Source organism: Pogoniulus pusillus, chromosome 27 (assembly GCF_015220805.1).
Source record: "Pogoniulus pusillus isolate bPogPus1 chromosome 27, bPogPus1.pri, whole genome shotgun sequence".
Classification (NCBI taxonomy): Eukaryota; Metazoa; Chordata; class Aves; order Piciformes; family Lybiidae; genus Pogoniulus; species Pogoniulus pusillus.
The window spans coordinates 19,264,063-19,282,408 of record NC_087290.1 but is presented as its reverse complement, the minus strand read 5'-3'; the positions used below and the strand labels follow the sequence as shown (position 1 = coordinate 19,282,408).

At 54.7% G+C, this 18,346-nt stretch overlaps 1 protein-coding gene and 1 long non-coding RNA gene across 2 annotated transcripts in view; both read left to right on the top strand.

The window, feature by feature from the left end:
* KCNC2 (potassium voltage-gated channel subfamily C member 2) overlaps positions 1 to 18,346 on the top strand; it is a 195,943-nt gene that overhangs the window by 124,425 nt on the left and 53,172 nt on the right. The gene's annotated exons all lie outside the window — the stretch shown is intronic.
* On the top strand, positions 9,708 to 16,737 carry LOC135187605 (uncharacterized). The gene is made up of 4 exons (XR_010307384.1): positions 9,708 to 9,796; positions 9,874 to 10,083; positions 12,086 to 12,175; positions 16,327 to 16,737. It is a non-coding gene; the product is annotated as an uncharacterized LOC135187605 (long non-coding RNA).

The following is an 18,346-nucleotide window of genomic DNA, read 5'->3' as shown; positions in this document are numbered from 1 at the left end:
TGGCTACAGCCTCCCTGCAGGCAGCTGCAGGCAGCAATGAGCTCTGCCCTGAGCCTCCTCTGCTGCAGGCTGCACACCCCCAGCTCCCTCAGCCTCTCCTCACAGGACTTGGGGCCCTCAGTGTGCTTGATACTTACAAGAAGCTGCCCGAGGTAGGGATTAATGAAACACAAGAATGTGAGTTTCTGCAGGTGTCTGAGCACTCTGCCTCTGCAGCCCCACCGGTGCTGCTCACACCAGTAACAGTCCTTGACAAAGTGGTGATTAAAGAATCTGGCACACCCTTACAGAATTCCTGCTCTGCAATATTCCCCTGGCAAGAAAAGCATCACTGAGGTTTGCTCCTGGGCTTTAACCTGGCTGCACAGAGAGGTAGAAGTCACCAGTGCAAGCACAGACAGCTCTAGCAGCTGGTACACGGGTGGCTTCCTCTGCTGCCAGCCTGTGGGCATGCTTCTGCCTTGTGGGGCAGGAGCAAGAACTTCCTTGAGTGTAAGGAACCCAGAGCCCTGGCACAGGCTGCCCAGAGAGGTTGTGGAGTCTCCTTCTCTGGTGCATGGGCACAAGGGAACCCATGGAGCACTGCAGAGGGGAGTGAGTACAGGGAGGGATGTGCACAGGGGTAGCACATGGAGCATTGCAGAAGGCTGTGCTATTGAGCAGCTGCTTTTTAGGGCAGGTTAGAGGAAGGTGTGACATAAGTGACAGACAGCAGGTGGCTCCATGTCACTAGGAATCAGACTTCCCTGGAGCTCGAGCAGGAGTTAAAGTGGACCTGGAGGGAGGCACTGTGATCAAATCCTACCTTGGAAATGGGCTGGAGTGGACTTCTAAAACTGATTTATCAAGTCTGCACTTGGTTTGATACACTTCAAATGATAGCTGGGGGTGTGTGGGGGTGGTGGGGGTGTAAAAACCGAAGCACTGAAACGAAGTGGAGAAGTCTGAGCAGGGTGAGAAACTTCCTAAAGGAGTTGTCTGCAACTGCAAAAGATGTGTTAATTTCTGGCTTTGAGAGCCAGGCTCGACCTTCTCGACCTATTAATCCTCCTTGAAAGATGAAGGCTCTCCCAGATTTGATATTTCACTGTTATAATTTTTAATTTAGCTGTCATGGATGTGAAGGCATCTCCTGAATGTAAAGTCCTCCTGTGTGACGTTACTTACTGCCAGGGAAAAGATGAGGGAGTAGGGAAGCCAGTAAAATGCGAGTGCTTTGGTGCTGAACACCAGAGCAGCTTTCACACACGCGTGCAGGCGAGGGTTAAGCCCAAGCTGTGGCTGTGTAGCTGTGCTGTTTGATGCTTTTTCAGTGTAAATAAAGGAGGGCAGCCTCTGTGCCCCTCACTGATTTGGTAGCACAGAGACACTGACAGCCCAGGGAACTGCAGAGTTGGTGAAAGGATTCTCCCCTGGGCATTGAAAGAACAAAGAGTCCCAAAGAAAAACTGCTCCTGCAAAACTGAGGATGGTCCTGGGCTGAGAGGCTGAGCAGAGGGTGAGAGGTGTGTCTGTGAGGACAGATTAGGGACAAACTGAGTGAGAGCATTTCACAAGGGGGGAACAAGGAGAGCCACAGAAGTGCAGCCAAAAGGAAGCTGAACTGCTTCCTATGAGGAGAGCCTGAAGGAGCTGGGGCTGTGCATGGACAGGACTGAGAAACAGGCAGAGAGGGAGCTGGGGGTGCTGGTAGGGAGGAGCTGAAGATGAGCCACATTGTGCCCAGGTGGCCAAGGAGGCCAATGGCATCCTGGGCTGGCTCAGGAGCAGTGTGGGCAGCAGGAGCAGAGCAGTCCTTCTGCCCTGTGCTCAGCACTGCTAAAACCACCCCTTGAGTGCTGTGTCCAGTTCTGGGCTCCTCCATTCAAGAGAGATGTTGAGGTACTGGAAGGTGTTTGGAGAAGGGCAGCAAGGCTGGGGAGGGGCCTGGAGCAGAGCCCTGTGAGGAGAGGCTGAGGGAGCTGGGGGTGTGCAGCCTGCAGCATAGGAGGCTCAGGGCAGAGCTCATTGCTGTCTGCAGCTCCCTGAAGGGAGGCTGTAGCCAGGTGGGGTTGAGCTCTGCTGCCAGGCAAGCAGCAATAGAAGAAGGGGACACAGCCTCAAGTTGTGCCAGGGGAGGTCTAGGCTGGATGTGAGCAGGAAGTTGCTGGCAGAGAGAGTGATTTGCATTGGAATGGGCTGCCCAGGGAGGTGGTGGAGTGGCCATGCCTGGAGGTGTTTCAGGGGAGGCTGCATGAGGCACTTGGTGCTGAGGGTCAGTTGATTAGCAGGGTTAGGTGCTAGGTTGGACTCAACGATCTCAGAGGTGTTTCCCAAACTGCTTAATTCTGTGTTTCTGTGAAATGCTCTTCTGCATCCAGTTGTTTATGTCAGTCCTCCTTCAGGGACTCTCTGGGTTTGTGTAAGGTGAAATTTAGCCCAAGTATAGAGAGAGGCCAGTGCAGTGCCCAGCCGTGTCTTCTCCCCCTTTCTCCTTGGAAGACCAGACACAGTGCTGTGTGCTCTCGAGCATTGTCATGCCTGTGATGGGAGCAAGGAGCCTCCAGCTGCAATTTTAACTTGAGTTCAAAGCACCAAACCAACTCAGAAATACTCATTTCAGCACACAGCACTCTGCAGAGCAAGGAACGCTCTAGGAAGGCTGGCACCAGCAGAAGAGAAGGGACAGAGCCAGGAGCTGCCAGACTTTCACAGAGTGGCAGGGGCTGGGAGGGACCTCCACAGCTCAGCCACTCCAACCCCTGCCACAGCAGCATCACCTACAGCAGATCACACAGCAACACATCCAGGCAGCTCTGCAATAGCTCCACAGAGGGAGACTCCACAGCCCCCCTGGGCAGCCTCTGCCAGGCTTCTGCCACCCTCACAGGGAAAAAATTCCTCCTCTTCTTTAAATGAAACTTCCTGTGCCTCAGCTGCCACCATTGCCCCTTGTGCTGGCACTGGGCATCACCCAGCAGAGCCTGGCTCCAGCCTCCTGCCACTCACTCACCTTTACAGCTTTATACCCATTGCTGAGGTCCCCTCTGCGGCAGCTCCTCTCGGAGCTAAGTCACCAGTGGATGCGCTGTGTGCCTCGTATGCCCCCGCAGAGCATCGCTGCCGGCTCTCGGCAGCTGTCACACGCTCGGGAGCATTTCCTTCACCTTCCAGAGCGCTCTTCTCGTTTTGCTGGTCCCTGACCTCCCCGAGTGGCCTGCCCTCGGCTGCAGCTGCCAGCTGCCGGGCACTGCCCGGGGGGCGAGGCGGCACTGCCCGGGGGGCGAGGCGGCACCGCCCGGGGGGCGAGGCGGCACCGCCCGGGGGGCGAGGCGGCACCGCCCGGGGGGCGAGGCGGCACTGCCCGGGCAGAGAGGCGGCACCGCCCGGGCAGAGAGGCGGCACTGCCCGGGGAGCGAGGCGGCACTGCCCGGGCAGAGAGGCGGCACCGCCCGGGGGGCGAGGCGGCACTGCCCGGGCAGAGAGGCGGCACTGCCCGGGGAGCGAGGCGGCACTGCCCGGGCAGAGAGGCGGCACCGCCCGGGGGGCGAGGCGGCACTGCCCGGGCAGAGAGGCGGCACCGCCCGGGGGGCGAGGCGGCACTGCCCGGGCAGAGAGGCGGCACTGCCCGGGGAGCGAGGCGGCACTGCCCGGGGGGCGAGGCGGCACTGCCCGGGGGGCGAGGCGGCACCGCAGCGTTCAGGAGCTGCCACCTGCCGGTGGCTGCGGGATATGCAGCCCGCGCTGCGGCTGCTCCAGGGCCTCAGCAGGCAGAGCCGTGCCCGGGTGGGTTTGTTCGCCCAAGCCCGGGCGCCTTCACTCACCAGAGCAGCTGGTCCGGGCAGTGGGGAACCTCCTTTCTTCCGGTGCGAGGCTGAGAAAGAAAGAAAGAACGAAAGAAGGAAAAGCAACAAAGAAAAGGAAGAAAGAAGGAAAAGCAAGAACAGAAGAGAGAAAGGAAGAAGGAAAGAAAGGAAGAGAGGAAGAAAGGAAAAATGAGAAAGGAAGAGAGGAAGAAAGAAAACAAGAAACTGAGAAAGTAAGATAGATGAAAGATAGAATATAGATGAAAGAATTCTGCTTTGGAATCATAGAATCGAGCAGGTGGGAAGAGACCTCCAAGCTCATCCAGTCCAGCCTAGCACCCAGCCCTGGCCAATCAACCAGACCATGGCACTAAGTGCCCCAGCCAGGCTTGGCTTCAACACCTCCGGACACAGTGACTCCACCACCTCCCTGGGTAGCCCATTCCAATGCCAATCACCCTCAAACAAACAAACCAACCCCCAGACTCCAGGCTTGGACTCTCTCCAGTAGATCCCTGTCCCTCCTGGACTGGGGAGCCCAGAACTGGGTGTAGTATTCCAGATGGGGCCTCACCAAGGCAGAGCAGAGAGGGAGGAGAACCTCCTTGGTGTGGGTCCCAAGCACACTGAGCAGCTGCTGAGCTCGGGCAGCAGTTCTGCTGTGCATTCCAACCAAGCTCCATGCACCATTTGAGTGAGGCAGGCAAGCTGAGGTCGCTTTGAAGTGCTGTAATGACAACTGGGCAGGATGAAGGACAAAACCCAGTGAAATGGAAATGCTCAGCCCCATCAAAGGCATCATAAACACAGCCTCATTTGCTGCACTTGTACTAAAGCACTCATTTGCCTTGCCCACGTCAGTAATTTTGCACGGGTTACAAGCAGAGCTTTCAGATTATCATGGACAAGGTCCTCTCCCCATTCACTTTGCAATCCAGTTAGAGGGAAAAAAGCATAAAAATGTTTCAGAAGCTTTAAGATTGTTCTGACTCCAGAGCCTCGGGGAGCAGAGTACCCTCCTCTTTGTGTGCTTCACAGCATCACAGGCTGGAACAGACCTCTAAGATCATTGAGTCCAACCTAGCACCTAACCCTCCTAATTACCTAACCCATGGCACCAAGTGCCTCATGCAGCCTCCTCTGAAAGACCTCCAGGGATGAGGACTCCACCACCTCCCTGGGCTGCCCAATCCAATGCCAATGTCTTATGCTGTGAACAACTTTCTCCCAACATCCAGCCTGAACCTGCCCTGGCACAGCTTGAGGCTGTGTCCCCTTCTTCTGTCCCTGGTTGCCTGGCAGCAGAGCCCAACTCCAGCTGGCTACAGCCTCCCTGCAGGCAGCTGCAGGCAGCAATGAGCTCTGCCCTGAGCCTCCTCTTCTGCAGGCTGCACACCCCCAGCTCCCTCAGCCTCTCCTCACAGGGCTCTGCTCCAGGCCCCTCCTGGTGGTGGAGTCCCCCAGGCTGGCTGTGTTTCAGGGGGGGTTGGCTGTGGTGCTTGGGGCTATGGTTTCAGGTGACTCTTGCAGAGCAGGGTTCTAGGTTGGGCCTGGTGCTCCTGAGGGGCTTTGCCAGCCTGCATGGTGCTGTGGCTCTGTGAGCCCCCCCTCTAGGCTTCAGCCCTCCTCACCATCATTATTCCCTTAGCAATTTGACAGAAAGTGGTGGAACAATCAGGCAAACAATTGGGGTTTTATTAGTCAATCCCCCCCTTGGGAGACTCCACAGCCCAGGCTGTAAGCAGGTGGTCAGACCCCCGGGGGGGTGATAATTTGTCTGTTCTATGCCATCATGTAATTTCCCTGCACTTTACTGCTGCAATAAATAACTTCCATTGTGAACAGAGCTGCCAGTTAATGTCACAATATTTCACCTGCAAAACTTGCAGGGACTACTGCACCTCTCTGCAAACCTGCAAAGCTGTTTTAACTGGAAGGCTGTGTCAGCCTGACCTTCCTAACCTGAGCCTGCCACTCTCCCTGAGGTCACAGCACTTGCACTGTCCCTCTCCAGCAGCAGCAAGGTCAGAGCAGTGGGGGCCAATGGCCAAGGTTCAGGTATTTACTTCACTGATAAAGACTGAGGGGGAAATTTGGGCAGGTCATTAGCACCCATGCCCAAGTCTTCTTTTTTCCAGTAAGGGCTGTGGTTAGTAGGTCGAGGGAGGTTCTCTTACCCCTCTGCTCTGCCCCAGTGAGGACACATCTGAAGTAGTGTGCTCAATTCTGGCCCCCCAGCTCAGGAAGTACAGGGAGAGCCCAGCACAGAGGAGAGCCTGAGGGAGCTGGGGCTGTGCTGCTGGGAGAGGAGAGGCTGAGAGTGGGACCTCAGTGGTTATCAATATGCAAAGGTGAGTGGCAGGAGGCTGGAGCCAGGCTCTGCTGGCTGATGCCCAGTGCCAGCACAAGAGGCAATGGGTGGCAGCTAAGGCACATGAAGCTCCATGGAAACAGGAGGAGGATTTTTTTCCCTGTGAGGGTGGCAGAAGCCTGGCACAGACTGCCCAGGGGGGCTGTGGAGTGTCCCTCTGTGGAGCTATTGCAGAGCTGCCTGGATGTGTTGCTGTGTGATCTGCTGTAGGTGATGCTGCTGTGGCAGGGGTTGGAGTGGCTGAGCTGTGGAGGTCCCTTCCAGCCCCTGACATGCTGTGATTCAGTGATAATTATCAACCTTGCCCAAACCTGGGCCTTAGTTTTCCCCTTTCACTTCCCCCCTGCCCAGGTTGAGATTCATAAAGCCATTAGGAACACAGATGTTTGTGTGCCTGTGTCCCGAAGTCTGTCTGACTTTGCTGCTCCTTAATGCTCTCCTGCTTGCCACAGGCCAGAGGTATCAATGGTTCCAGCCTCCTGAGAATTTCTGAGCCTCTTTCAACTAACCTTTTGGTCTGGAAACAAACGAGAGGCATTCCCCTTGGGAAGGGCTGGGGAGGCATGAGCAGCCTCCCATGGATGCAGCTGCAGCTGAGGGGACCTTGCTGAGTGCTGGCCCAAGCAAGGCTGTGTGGCTGGGCAGGAGGAGCACTGGATGGCTGTGGATGATGTCCAGACATGGTTCTCACAGTGGGTTACTGGGAAATGGGACCCCGGGGGGTGTTCAGAAGAGTGTGTCCAGCAGATCAAGGGAGGTTCTCCTCCCCCTCTACCACCTGGCTTTTTAGGCTGTCAGGTAGTGGTAGGACTGGGGGGAATGGATCCAAGCTAGAGGAGAGCAGGTGTAGATTAGATGTTAGGGGGAAGTTGTTCAGCACGAGGGCAGTGAGAGCCTGGAAGGAGCTGCCCACAGAGCTGGTGGAAGCTTCATCCCTGCAGGTTTGTGAGGCCAGGCTGGATGTGGCTGTGGGCAGCCTGCTCTAGTGTGAGGTGGCAGGGGCCTGGCACTGAATGATCCTTGAGGTCCCTTCCAACCCTGTGTGATCCTGTGATTTTGCATAACACAAACGCTATGGATCGAGCCTTGAAGACCTTACATCACTGCCACGATGTAATTAGCTTAAAGCCACAGAGGCCTTAGCCTGCTGGCACCTTGTTGGCTTTAGAAAGGTCTCCAGGCTCAGTTTTGCTGATGTCTTTCCGAGGCAGTTTCGCAGCAGTTTCTTTCCATAGCAGAGGGAAAGGCACAGTGACCTTTTTGCTTAACTGTTTGGGACAAAGTCAATTCGTGCTCCATCTCCTGCAAGTGTAATTGAATGAGCACCAGCCTGAGCTCTAAGTTACATAACTGTAATTAATTACACCACAATTGACCTACGCTTCTGCTCCTCACTCCTCCCTTCTGTCCTTCTCGAAGTGGGGGGCCACGCAGGCAGACAAATGCCTCTGCACTGCCACATGCCGAGCCTGAACAATCAGTTCCCCTCCGCTCTCAGCTGCAGGAGCTGCCCTCGGCCAGCAGCTTCCAAGTCACGGAGTCACAGAACGGCTTAGGCTGCAAGTGACCTCAAAGATCACCTAGCTCCAACCCCAGCTTCTTGCTGCCATTTCTGGGGTGTGTGGTTTGTGTGCTGAAGCTGCATTAACACCAGCTACAGGCTGCTGTGGGAAAGCAGGAGAAGCCTCTGAGCAACCCTGGCAGGGCAGCACAAAGAGCAAGTACAAAGTGATACCCGAGCAGAAAGCTGATGTGGGGAAGTCTGAGTCACGCCTCAACGTGACTGATAAGCAGATGAAAGGCAGGAGGGACAATGTCAGCTGCTGCTTAGAATAGCCCAAGGAAAATGAGAGAAGAGAGGGGTCTGCTGGGCATGGGTCAGTGCTCTGGGAGCATTCCTAAAGCAATGTCCCAGAGTCCTGGGGGCAGGACAGCAAAGCGTTGAAGGAGTCGGAGTGCCTGCTCAGCAAGGTTGCTTTGATGTGAAGCTCACAGCCGGGGCCCTTTTTCATTAGCAGCTAAGAGGTTGCCAGGGCAGAGTGGTCTGAAGGTTGCTGTCTGACTAAAGAAGAATCACAGAGCGGTTTAGGCTGGAAGGGAGCTCAGAGCTGAAGATGCCAGCGTCTGGCTGCAGCTGCCAAGGAAGCAACGCTGGGCAAGCTCTGGTGAGAATTTATGGCAGCAGAGCTGCTATGAAAACATTGCTGTTTGCATGCTTCCACCTGTCTTCATGGCACTGACCTCAGGGCTGGGCAGCAGGCAAACTTCTCTCCTCTTTTGTTCAGCACGTCAGAGTGTGTTTGCCTCTCTCCCCTGGAGTTTGGACATGAAGCCTTTTAAAGAGCAAAACCTCTTGCAGTAAATCAAGTCTCCCCTGGCACAGCTGGGCAGCTGGCAGCCCTCCTGATGACTTTAGAGGGAAGCTGGAAACATCTGTGTCTGATATGTTACTATAACCGTGGTTCTGCAGCAGGAGTAGTCCTGAGCTGCAGATAGCTGGTACAAATAACTAATGAGCACCAAAGTAGTGCCTTCTGTTAATTGCTGGGCTGGGCTGAGCATGCAGAGCAAGCCATAACCCAAACCTTCCTTTAGGTGGGGTAGGAAAGACATTTGGAAGGGCCTAGAACTGCACCCAGGACTGCAGGTGGGGTCTGAGGAGAGCAGAGCAAAGGGGCAGAATGCCCTCCCTTGCCCTGCTGGCCCTGCTGCTCCAGGATGCAGTATGTGCTTTGCTGTGTGACTAACCCATGCACAGCTCAGGAATGAGGCTGCTGAGCAGGAAGCCTGCAGCTGGCAAAAGGCAGCCTGGTGCATGGTTCTTCAAGAATCACAGAAGTTTAGAGGTTGGAAGGGACCTCCAGAGAGCATGAAGTCCAACCTCCCTGCCAAGGCAGGCTCAGCCTAGGGTAGTTTGCTCAGGACCACATCCAGGCAGGTTTTGGAAGTCTCCACTATGAGTGAGGAATGATTTGGGCTATTTCCTCTGCTGTTTTGCTAAGCCTCTCTTTATTTCTCATTCCTACCACAGGTTTCAGCAAAGCAACTGCACAAATATACAAACAAAACAATATTCATCAGCAAAAGCAGCTATAGGAGCTCTGGTTAATGGAAACAGAGCATAATAAAGTGGGCTGAATTTTCAAGCTCACAGGATGTCAGGAGTTGGAAGGGATCCAGACAGATCATAAAGTCCAGCCCCCTGCCAGAGCAGGACCACAGCCTCTCCTCACCAGGCAGTGCTCCAGTCCCCTCATCATTCTTGTGGCCCTCCATTGGGCCCTCTCCAGCAGATCCCTGTCCCTCTTCAACTGGGGAGCCCCAAACTGCAGGCGGTGCTCAAGCTGAGGTCTCCCCAGGGCGGAGTAGAGGGGGAGGAGAATCTCCCTGCATCTGCTGGACGCACTCTGCTTCATGCACCTCAGGACCCTATTGGCCTCCTGGCCAGCAGGCACATTGCTGTGCCATGGATGTTCTCCCCCAGCACTGCCAGGTGTCTCCCCTCAGGGCAGTTCACAAGGTCACACCTTCAAAAAGGAGATTTTCATACATTAACAATTTGTCTTCCCCAGGAGCAGGTGGTTTGGGTTACACAGACCTGGAGGAGCCTGGATGAGCTTTGCCTGCTACAAAGCATCGGGTGAGCTACCCCAGAAGGTCGTTGGGGCAGAGACTGCAGTCTTGGTGAGCTCAGGTCTAACATTGCCTTTCTCTTAGCACTTAGGAGGAATTGAAATGTGGAAAGACAGAAGCAAGCAGGCATGCCCAGGCAGGCACATCTGGGGAGCTGCAGCGACAGAAAGGCATTATGAAAGAGAAGCGTGGCTGATTAATGAGGAGAGAGGCAGAGAAGCAAGCAGCTGACAGCTGAAATAGAATCAGATAAAACACTTCACAAGGAGAGCTCAAAGTACAATGGAAGTTGTGGTGAGTTGCAAAATCAGTTTGTGCAAAAGAAGCCCACTGATAATTTGTCCTTATCCTGATGAGAAGTGGCATGAAAAGGAGTCTCAGTGACAGGCAGGCATGAGAGCCTGGCTCAGAGAGCTGGCACACACTGCACTCCAGAGCAGCAGGGTATATAACACTCAGGGGGATAATGCTGGCTTGCTAAAGGTCACTTAATTAAATTAGCAGGATTCAGAGGGAGCTGGGAAGCACAGCACCTGGGGACTGCCTTGCTGAGAGTGATGAAAGTAAGTCAAAGCCAAGCTTCTTTGTAAGAAGTTCTGCATTCTCATGTTTGCCCTTTTGGGCAGGAGTGCTTGGCAGCCCTGCCCTTTGTGTCACTCCTTGCTTCCCCTAGTGCTTGTTTCCACTATGAGCCTCTGACCCTTTGAGCTGGATTTGTAGCTCAGACATGAAACACTGGCAACAGAGACACTGAGAAGCTGAAGAGCACTGGAGTCTCTGAGTGGAGAGGTGATAAAATGCCACCAATGGATAAGGGAAGAGAATTTCACTGCAGCATCAAAAGCTTATGTCTGGAAGCACAGCTTGGACCTGCCCCTTGCTGCTGCTTCTGCTCTGCCTGCTGCTGTCTTCCCCTGCCGCTGCTTTGGCTGCTGCTTCGCTGCCACTTGACCTCAGATGACAGAACTAAGCAAGGAAGGGAGAACTTCTGGAGTGTAAGGGTGGCAGAGCCCTGGCACAGGCTGCCCAGAGGGGCTGTGGACTCTCCTTCTCTAGAGCCTTTCCAGGCCTACCAGGATATGTTCCTGTGCAGCCTGTGCTCCTGCTGTGGCAGGGGGGTTGGACTGGAAGCTCTGCAGAGGTCCCTTCTGACCCCTGACACCTGTGAGCCTGTGACTTGTCAGTTCTAGTAACCAAGTACATCAGCTCTCTCCCTCTCCCTGACACTCAGCCTTCCAGATCAGCTGCCATGCCAAGGTACTCTTCAGGCACTGGTAGCTGTGGAAGTGCCAATCCTCTTCACTCTCCCTGTAAATTTCTTCAGGTGAAGAGCAGAATGGTCTTATCTTCAGGCCAACAGAAGGCTAATTGGCAGCTGCTATAATTAAAAATGATTAAAGGAGATTATTATCCTGTCTCAAAAGAAATGAAAGCAAAGTGCAGTGGAATGGTCAAAGCAGAATAAAGCATTACTGTTTGACCTGTCATTTAAATCACATCATTTAGGTGGGTCTCTGATCCTGTGGCAAAGGTGTGAAAGTTGCCAAGTGCAGATACACCCACATAGAGTCAGACCATGCATTAGAGCACTTAGAATCATAGAATCATAGAATCAAGCAGATTGGAGGAGACCTCCAAGCTCACCCAGCCCAACCTAGCACCCAGCCCTGGCCAAGCAACCAGACCATGGCACTAAGTGCCCCAGCCAGGCTTGGCTTCAACACCTCCAGGGATGGGGACTCCACCACCTCCCCGGGCAGCCCATTCCAATGCCAATCACTCTCTCTGCCAACAACTTCCTAACAACTGAACCTGCCCTGGCACAGCTTGAGGCTGTGTCCCCTTGTTCTGTTGCTGGGTGCCTGGCAACAGAGCCCAACCTCACCTGGCTACAGCCTCCCTGCAGGCAGCTGCAGACAGCAATGAGCTCTGCCCTGAGCCTCCTCTTCTGCAGGCTGCACCCCCCCAGCTCCCTCAGCCTCTCCTCACAGGGCTGTGCTCCAGGCCCCTCCCCAGCCTTGCTGCCCTTCTCCAAACACCTTCCAACACCTCAACATCTCTGTGGAGATCAACATTTCTTACTTACCAGAGCAGAGAATCAGGACCTGCAAAAGCTGCTGTGCATACAAATCACAGCATCCCAGTGAGCAGATGGACAGCTAAAAGAGACTGGAGATCTCAAAGTTAATCATCCAGGCTAGCTTGCAGCAGTAATGTCAGCTCTCTCTTTAGCTGATGGAGAAAGATGAGTACCTCCAAAGGACAATTCATCTCTTCTCTCTGCTGCTGCTTTCAGGATGACATCAATCACCTTGAGGAGCTATCCAGAAGAACTCCATCAGCCATACAAGGAGCTACTGTGAGCAGCTTCGGTGGTTGAAGTCAGGTGAGGTGAACTGTTCCCTCTCAAGGGCTTGATGACTTTGCTACTTATGTCATTGAACCTCACTTAGCAGGCGTTCTGCCAAGCCCCATGTCACAAAGACCAGGCCTGGGGCAGTGACTTGGTTGGGGCCATTAACGAGGCAGGGACTAGAAATGATGTAGTTGTTTTATTTCCCCTGCCCACAAACCACCTGCAAACCAATGCAGGTTTATGTTCAGATTCAGTTGGGAAAACCTTCACCAGGATGCCTGTGGGCAATTTACTAGTTCAGGAAAACCAGGACACTGGAGAAGGTTTGGCCCCCAAATGGCTCTGCCCCACGTATGAACAGGCAGCCTGCAGCCCTGGAGAAAGCCTGTGCTGCTCATGGAGGTCGAGTAGAGTTCAGAGATGGTCCCTGGCTGCTTCGTGGCAGTGTTGGAACTGTTCAACATCTTGGTAGTTGTTGAGAGGCTTCCGGATCTCCCCAGGCTCTGGCAGGGTGCTAGCAGACCCAGCAGATCTCTGCCCTGATCCTGGTTCCTCCTGGCACAGAGGCTTGCAGAGGTGCAGGCAGCATCTCTTGTAGACGTGCAGAGGGCATGGCACGGGGCACTTGGTGCCTTCTCCTGGGGAACCTGAGGCACTGAAGTTTCCATGTAGTTCAAGCTCAAAACATCAGGGCTAAGCTGGTCTGAAGCATGAGGCAGAGCAGAAGACATCAGCCAAGAGCAGTGAAGCAGAGCAGAGCAGCACACACTGAGGCAGAGCAGTGAGGCAGAGGCAGCAGCACAGCTACTGGTGACCTTAGCAATGGTTCTAAAGATGCAAAGGTGAGTGGCAGGAGGCTGGAGCCAGGCTCTGCTGGGTGATGCCCAGTGCCAGCACAAGGGGCAATGGGTGGCAGCTGAGGCAGAGGAAGTGCCATGGAAACAGGAGGAGGAACTTTTTTCCCTGTGAGGGTGGCAGAAGCCTGGCACAGGCTGCCCAGGGGGGCTGTGGAGTCTCCCTCTGTGGAGCTATTGCAGAGCTGCCTGGCTGTGTTGCTGTGTGATCTGCTGTAGGTGATGCTGCTGTGGCAGGGGGTTGGAGTGGCTGAGCTGTGGAGGTCCCTCCCAGCCCCTGACACTCAGTGAAGATCCTGAGGGGCTTTTCCGACCTGGATGTTTCTGTTGTCTGTGACTTTGATAGTCTCTGTGTGTGCTTTGTCCAGTGAGCTGTTTCAAGCTCTCCTCATCTCCACTTATAGGGTGTCTCACACAGTGCTTCTCTGATCCATTTGCACTTAATGAATGGGCACTTGGAAGCAACGATCCATCTCTGCTTTGCCTCCAAACGGTTGCCTTTTGACAGGCAAAAGGAGAAGGGACAGGCAAGAGCAGCAAGAGCAGTTCTCTCACAGAACCACAGACTCACAGAGTGTCAGGGGTGGAAGGGACCTCAAGAGCTCATCCAGTCCAATCCCCCTGCAAGGGCAGGATCACCCACACCAGATCACATCCAGGCAGCTCCTGAGTGTCTCTTTATGTGTGTAAGTCCATCTTTGAAAGGAGAAGACCTTACAACAGCTCTGGTCCCACTTCTGTGCCCCAGCCTGTCCCAGTGCTCCCTGCCTGCAGACCCTGTAAGCCAACTGGGCTGGCTTTCCAACCCTCCCATCTAGACAGCCTGAGTGCCATGGCTGCAGCTGCTGCTGCTCCATCTGTGCATGCCATGCAATGCCTCCCCACAGCCCCATGTCTGCCTTCTGGGCTGGCCTCATCCCCCAGGCGTCTCTTCGAGGGGTTCTGATGCAAACAGGCATTTGGAGAGAGCCCCAGGTGCAGTGACAGATGCTGGGCCAGCTGCAGCTCCTGCCCTGTCCTCCTCTCCATCTGCAGCATGCCTATTTTCAGAAGGCCACACGTGTCCCCTGTGCCTTCACTCACACCAGGCTGTCACCATCCTCTTCAGCACAGGCACACAGCCTGGGCTCACAGGCCAGGCCCTCACTCGGGGTGCAGACCCCACAGGTTGCTGCAGCTGGTCATAGGCAGGCACAATTTTATGTGTTGATGCTCCCAAGAGACTTCCAGATCCACAAGAAAGTTAACTGCTGCCTGTACCTCTCTACTCCTCTTGCTGAAGAGCACTCACAGATCAGTGCTCTTCCACGAGTCACGAGTGTAGGGCACAGCACAACCTCCCTTCCTAAATCCCTGCATCATGCAACGTGCCTCACACCTGCCCACTTGTGCTCCAGCCTGGACCCCTCTCTCTTCTCACTCACCTCTCAGCCTGCCTCTGAGTCACAGCAGCACTGCCTGCTTCCCTAGCACCAGCCCTTCCCAAGCACACAAAGTCCTTCCCAGGCACCCAGAGCTGCCAGGGGCGTAGCTGTAGCCAGGTGGGGTTGGGCTCTGCTGCTATAAGGTCCCCTGGGAGCCTTCTCCTCTCCAGCCTGCACAGCCCCAACTGCCTCAGGCTCTGCTCACAGCAGAGCAGCTCCAGCCCTCTGCTCATCCTCCTGGCCCTGCTCTGGACCCCTTCCAGCACCTCCAGGTCTTTCCTGTCCCAGGGGCTCCAGCACTGGATGCAGTGCTCCAGGTGGGGTCTCAGCAGTGCAGTGCAGAGGGGCAGGATCCCTTCCCTGCTCTGCTGCCCACAGCTGATGCAGGCCACGCTGTGGTTGGCTCCTGTGCCTTGAGCGTGCTCCTGCTGAGCTTCTCAGCCACATTCTTTAGACAGAGTGAGGCATTTTGAGAGCAGTTTTGGCAAGCAAGACAATGTGATTGCTCAGGGAAAAAGACTCTCACATTTGTGTGTTTTACCCTGAAAGTTAAGCAATTTTCCAAGGCAATAACAGTTTTTATTTAGCTCTGCTAAAATATTGCCACTAACGAGCAATTATGAAACCCAGGTTTCATCTGCTGCAGCTTCACTGGCACACTGCAGCCTCTCAGAGGGCAGATAAAAGCAGGGAACTCTCAACAAGCCAATGCTTTAGTCATATAGAGACTTCTTTCCACCACCTAAGTGTAGGTGACTTATTCCTGTCCCTCTTGAACTGGGGAACCCAGAACAGGAAGCAATATTCCATGTGGGGGATTCACTAGGGCAGAGAAGGGAGGAGGAGAAACTCCCTACATCTGCTGGACACACTCTTTGGAGTGACCCCCAGGACTTGTATCCTACTAGACAGAGAGCCCTGAGGAACAGGCCCTGGGGTCTGGGCTGATGCAAAGCTCAGCATGAGCCTGCAGTGTGAGTGCAGCCCAGACACAACCCTGTGCTGGGCTGCAGCAAGAGCAGTGTGGGCACAGGGCAAGGGAGGGGATTCTGCCCCTTGGCTCTGCTCTCCTCAGACCCCACCTGCAGTCCTGGGTGCAGTTCTGCAGCCCCCAGTACAAGCAGCACATGGAAGTGTTGGAGCCAGTGCAGAGGAAGCCACCAAGATTCTGAGAGGGCTGCAGCAGCTCTGCTGTGAGCACAGGCTGAGAGAGTTGGGGCTGTGCAGCCTGCAGAAGGGAAGGCTTGGAGGAGAGCTTGGAGTGGCCTTGCAGGATGTGCAGGGGGCTGCAGGAGGGCTGGGGAGGGACTATTGACAAGGTCTGGTAATGAGAGAGGCCACACCTTGAGTGCTGTGTCCAGTTCTGGGCTCCTCTGTCCAAGAGAGATGTTGAGGTGCTGGAAGGTGTTTGGAGAAGGGCAGCAAGGCTGGGGAGGGGCCTGGAGCACAGCCCTGTGAGGAGAGGCTGAGGGAGCTGGGGGGGTGCAGCCTGCAGCAGAGGAGGCTCAGGGCAGAGCTCATTGCTGTCTGCAACTGCCTGCAGGGAGGCTGTAGCCAGGTGAGGTTGGGTTCTGCTGCCAGGCAGCCAGGGACAGAAGAAGGGGACACAGCCTGAAGCTGTGCCAGGGCAGGTTGAGGCTGGATGTTGTTAGGAAGTTGTTGTCAGAGAGAGTGCTTGGCACTGGAATGGGCTGCCCAGGGAGGTGGTGGAGTCCCCATCCCTGGCTGTGTTTAAGAGGAGCCTGGCTGGGGCACTTAGGGCCATGGGGAGTCAGTCAGAAGGGTTAGGAGATAGGTTGGGCTCTATGAGGTCTTTTCCAACCTGCTTAATTCTGTGATTCTGTGATCAGCAAGGGTCTATCCATGGCTTCAGGTGTAAAGCATAACTGTGTTTGCTGTTCAGCAGGAAGAAGGATGAATGTTGCCTTTGTCTGAACCCATAAATGACATGGAAGAGCTCAGAAGAATGGAGTGTTTGAAAGGCTGAATGGGACGAGGACAAGTCTTAATGAAAACTCTGCATCAATATTTCACACTCGAACTGTGTGAGCAGTAAATCACTCTTCAGTCAGGGATCTTCATAAATATTAGATTATTGGAGCTGCATTCATCATGGAATGCATTTATCATCTGTGCACAGCCTGAAGGTGAAGTGATTCTCAAGATCCTCTTCATCTGCCAAAATTAGACTTTGGTTCTGTTGTGACTTCTCTGACTCATGCACCCTCCCTGCGGCAGCCTCGCTAGCAAAGCTGCTTCTCAGAGCTTCACAGTCCACACAGCACAGGGAGCAGTGAGAGCTGCAAACCCCCTCTTGGTCAGCAGCTGGGACACAAGCAAGTGCCACACACAGTGCTGGGTGTGCAGGCATGCAGCAGTACTTCCCTTCTGCCTTTTCCCTGCCGAAGCAGCAAGCTTAGTGAGCAGCTGCATCATTTCCAAGGGCAGAGTGGGCAGCAGGGCAGGGAAGGGATCCTGCCCCTCTGCACTGCACTGCTGAGACCCCACCTGGAGCACTGCATCCAGTGCTGGAGCCCCTGGGACAGGAAAGACCTGGAGGTGCTGGAAGGGGTCCAGAGCAGGGCCAGGAGGATGAGCAGAGGGCTGGAGCTGCTCTGCTGTGAGCAGAGCCTGAGGTAGTTGGGGCTGTGCAGGCTGGAGAGGAGAAGGCTCCCAGGGGACCTTCTGGTGGCCTTGCAGGATCTGCAGGGGGCTACAAGAAAGCTGGGGAGGGACTTTTGAGGCTGTCAGGCAGTGATAGGAGTGGGGGGAATGGGACCAGAAACATCAGCCAGTTCCAACCCTGCCCTGCCATGCCCAGGGACACCTCACACTAGAGCATGCTGCCCACAGCCTCAGCCAGCCTGGCCTGAAACACCTCCAAGCAGGAGACTTCCACCACCTCCCTGGGCAACCCCTGCCAGGCTCTCACCACCCTCATGCTCAACAACTTTTTCCTCACGTCCAGGCTGACTCTCCCCATTTCCAGCTCTGTTCCATTCCCCTCAGACCTATCACTCCCTGACAGCCTCAAAAGTCCCTCCCCAGCTTTCTTCTAGCCCCTTTTAGATCCTGCAAGGCCACCAGAAGGTCCCCTGGGAGCCTTCTCCTCTCCAGCCTGCACAGCCCCAACTGCCTCAGGCTCTGCTCACAGCAGAGCAGCTCCAGCCCTCTGCTCATCTTCCTGGCCCTATGCTGCATGAGCACATCTCACCTCTGTCTCAGGCCAGACCCCTGGGAAGAGCATATGAAAGGAGAACTGTGCACTCAAAGAGTCTTTCTAGGGAAAAGTGAGCATCAAAGCAGCTTTTCCTTAAATGAAATCCTTGGGGCCTGACTGCTCCTTGCATGCTGAGCTCCACAGCTCTTTGCTGCCTGTATGTGGAGCCGAGGGGAGCTGAGAGTGGAGGAGCAGAAGGAGCAGAAAGAAAAGCAATGCCTGAACCTGACTGACTTCATAGGCCCTGTGGCCCTAAACCGCATTGTGACCCTGAGCTGATCTCCAAAGGCTTCTCTTGCTTAATGGAGTCTGCAATTAAGAGGCAAACCCTTTCTGTGTGATGCTGTGGAGAAAGGCTGCGCATGGCAGGAGGGAGCTGTGCAGACAGCTGGAGCTCTGCAGCTCAGCTCTCAGCTGAGGGTCGCTCAGCTACACACAGCACCGTGGTGCTGCCTCTTACAAGCAGCAGGCTGCAGCTAGAACTGCACTTTGGCTCCACTGGCAGATTTTGCCATATAAGACTAATTTATGATCATTTTAGCCCTGGGGGGCATCTGGTTTTAATTTAATCCCAGAAATTAAGCACAAAAAGCTAAATTGGACACCGGTGGTGAAGTAATTCTTGGTTAGTTGTTCAACAGACTCACAGCCTGAGTGCAACTTTTCCCCACAGCAGACTAACGGTGGAGAAAAACATCCCAGG